At 41.8% G+C, this 3,805-nt stretch overlaps 1 long non-coding RNA gene across 2 annotated transcripts; it reads right to left on the bottom strand.

Moving 5' to 3' along the window:
* On the bottom strand, positions 1-3,249 carry LOC120686010. Of its 2 annotated transcripts, XR_005679919.1 has the most exons (4): positions 2,760-3,249; positions 1,128-2,648; positions 745-871; positions 1-403 (listed from the first exon to the last, which is right to left on the bottom strand). It is a non-coding gene; the product is annotated as an uncharacterized LOC120686010 (long non-coding RNA). The 2 variants fall into 2 exon arrangements; XR_005679918.1 differs by having other exon boundaries at positions 37-403; positions 1,128-3,231.
* Between the last annotated feature and the right edge of the window lie 556 nt (positions 3,250-3,805).

Genomic DNA, 3,805 nt, shown 5'->3' with positions numbered 1-3,805 from the left:
TATAGTATCCGATACTTATATAACTTTATCCGTAGCAACACACAAACATAATTGCTAGTATACTCGAAAGAATTACTTGAACAGACATGGTCCGACTGCGCAAGCGAAAATTTACAAACTGCTGTACACCTAACCACACCCAAGCAACTTCAGAAAATACAAGCCACGAAGTCAAAGCGCTACATAATTACAAAAACAATGTTTGATGTCATAGAATACTTAGGATCATGAGATGCTATGCAGGTGTGTCGCTGCTGCAGTCAATATCAATCTTCAATAATTCTTCACTAAATGCTAGCCCCAATAGTAACTCAGTGCAGGGGGTATTCCTTTCTTCGGAGATGAAGTCCAGTTTGAGCTGATACGTGGCATACAACTGCTCATACGACCAACATGCCATGACCTGAAATCAAAAGTCCAAAATGACAATGCCAGTAAAGAAAAATAGTACAATGGATGCTACAATTTAAAATACAATGATTATTTTCTGAAACCTTGTCATCTCAACTGTAATAATAAAAAGTGACAAATTGCTATCTGAACAGAGTGATTTCACAATAGCCATGAACATAAAAGATAGCTACTTTGCAATTTTGGAGCATCGGTTTTGCAAGAGCCAGCAAATAGTATTTTGTTTTGACACATAATCTGATGGCATAAAACATCAGATAATTACAATGAGGAACCATGACTATAATCATATGGAAATCAAACGATATGAAAATGTTCTAGTTCAGCACTCACATATTGATGGTCGCCAAAAACTATGTTCGGCTGCTATACTCTGGGCTGCTCTCGGCTGGACCCGTTTCAGCCAGAGGCAGCCGTCCAGCAGCCATCCAGCCAGCCGAACGGTGTTAAAGATGCTCTCCTGGAAAGGGTCTCTGGGGATTAGTACTGACTAATAAGCTTTTGACATGCCAGAAAATACTTCATGACTCTCATTATCACTAAATATGGGGCATAAGGAAAAAGGAAGCTGAACTGGTTGCCTCTGCACCCAACCATCACTAAATTTGAGACTGCTAATAAGCTGAAAACATTAGGTCACTAAATTTAGGAGTTCCAATAAGCTGAAAACACCAGAAGGTACACCCACTACTCAATTTAATTCTTTAACCTCTCACCATTATTGCAAATCGTCCCCACTAACCGCCTCCACCAACGCGGGCCATCAAGCAGCAGCAGGGGCATAGAATGCTATCTGACTGAAAACACCAGCAGGTACTCGATTAAACTCTCCAACCTAATGGTTTTTATTATTACACACCATCGCCACCAACACAGTCAATCAAGAAACAAATGGGGGATCGAATGAAGGTAAGAAAAGAGGGGCACCTCTTTGAACTACAACCTTAACAAATCATAAGAAACGGAACTATAAAATAATGAAACAGGGAAAAGAGTGATGCAGCTACCAATTGTAACAACCTACGACCTAATTTGAACTGCAACCTGGACAAATCATCAGAAGCACCCAGGTAAATCAACCAACGGAAATTAAATGGTCTGCAGATAGAAAATTGTATGCAGTAACACAAAAATAGGAGAAAGTATATCTGTATGGCAAAAGAACCTTACATTGTATAGAAAACCATCTTCATTACTAGTGTGATTTTAAGTCATCCAAAATAACAGTTTTAATCTTCATTTGTAGCCTGTGAACTAAGAGCAGTCTAGATCAGGAAGGCAATGGACACAAATTATTTTGACTGAACTAAAATGGCCATGGCAAGGCAGCTTTTATATCTCAATGATATAACCGACGAAAGTTGAATATTTTTGATAAATTATGCATCTGATTAATCCACCAAAACATAGAGCTAATCATGCATCATTAGTTGCACAGATCCACAATAGAACCACGAAAAACAGCTGCATGCTCTGTCTAGGCGCAGGCAGGTATTATATAAAGCAGTTATACTAAACTAAATAGGTGGATAACTCCTAAAAATCATATGGCCAATCAAAAATCACAATCCATGAGACATTATATATATTTCAAAAGCACATAACACCTAGTGTTGATCACCAAGCATGTTCTAGTGTACTGAATGCAGTGGCCACCGGCCAAAACCACACAGGCAGTAGCAGGCTAGCAGGTAGAAGCTCACAAGCACACTGACGCTGTAATAATTTGCAAATTGTCTGCTAAAATAAACTGAACTATCAATCAATAAATTCAGCAAAATCTGCCAAATAATTTTCTAGCTAATCTAGTAATCATAACTCTGCCGAGAGATGTTATCTACAACTATCCACATACGTTGGACTCGGAGATTAATTAGCAAACAAAAAAATCCCCTCCTGAACAAATGCACCAGTGGAGTTTCACAAAGAGAATACAATGCACCAGTTGATAATAGAAGAAAGCACATAGAAGAAAGCACAAAGGGGCAAGGCACCAGAGGGCAGGGGCAAGGCACTTGTCCTCTCTGCTGGATGCTTGATTCGGTGTTTCTGTGTTGTTGCACATCGTTGTGCATCTGCTCATGGCCACCAGCTCGTCAGCCATGCCACCAGCTCGCCAGCCAGGGATGGGTGACCACGCATCAGGATGGATCCCGCCATCAATGAGAGTCACAAACTCATCACGTTAGGGACTGGAACAGCAGCCAATTGGATGAGATCTCACCCAATCCGGATTTCTTGGAACATATATTAATATAAGGCAACAGATCAAAAGAAATCACCTGGTGAGATATTTAAAGGGGGCGAGTGAAGAGAGAAGATAATGGGAAAGACGGATGTGGGCTCACAGATGGCGAACATCGACGGAATCGGTAGCGGCCAAGCACAATGGTGTGGTGGAGGCTGTGGTGTCGGGGCGCAGGGGATCTGCGACGGAGGGCAAGAACGACACCTTGCGCCGCCGGCAACGTATCTTCAACAGAGCGTTGTTGTGACCACGCTGCACGGATGCCTGCAGCTCACCGGGGAGGCACGGGACGGAAAAGCAACGCATCGCCAGGAGGGTCGCCGACGGCGCAGGGTCTTGCCGGGGCGCCAGTGGGAGGATGTGGCGCGCCGGCGGGAGGCTCTCGGCGGCGCGGCAAGAGGGGGTGAACCGGAGCCCGCCGCGGACGTCTGAAGCTCGCCGGGGCGATACGGGAGGGTCGCCGGCGGGAGGCTGTGCATCGCCACAAATCGGGAAACGGAATGGCCCACGATCTATTCGAAGCTGAATGGGATAAGACCGAAGGAAAAAAAATGGATTGGGGAGGTTGGACGAAGAAAAAACCGCCGGCGGGGGACGGAGGGGAGGTGGGCGATACAGGCGCTCTAGATTTTAGATCAAACAACCTTGCTATTTAGAGTATTAAATAATATCTAACTAACAAGGTGGCCCGCGCTAATAGCACGGGTAGCTAATTTTTTATTTAATTCTTTAAAAATATTTACATTGACAGAAGAGATGTATTTTGTAATTTATTTACCTCTCATTTGCTCTTGTTGAATATTATACTACTTGCAGCTTTCTATGCATAGGAGTTCATATCCATCATCATTTTTTATGTTGCTTTATTCTATATTATAGTTGTATATTTTAGTACTTAAACTTGCAAAATCTAAATTTGAGGATTGAATTCAATTTTGGATCACCTTGAATACGGAGCAAATTGTACATAATTGTATTCATATAAAGTTTTTTATAATTATGAAATATATTTATATGTATTTGATAGTTATGTTTGCCAACAATCTGTAACTTAGATGTTGGAGTTCGATTTGTATCTTGCAATATTTTGATTAATATTTAGCGAAAATATATCTAGTGTAGTTGTTAGAGCACTTAAGTAGCATC

Source organism: Panicum virgatum, chromosome 8N (genome assembly GCF_016808335.1).
Source record: "Panicum virgatum strain AP13 chromosome 8N, P.virgatum_v5, whole genome shotgun sequence".
Classification (NCBI taxonomy): domain Eukaryota; kingdom Viridiplantae; phylum Streptophyta; class Magnoliopsida; order Poales; family Poaceae; genus Panicum; species Panicum virgatum.
The sequence above is the reverse complement of the archived record's forward strand: the minus strand, read 5'-3'. Positions and strand labels throughout refer to the sequence as shown.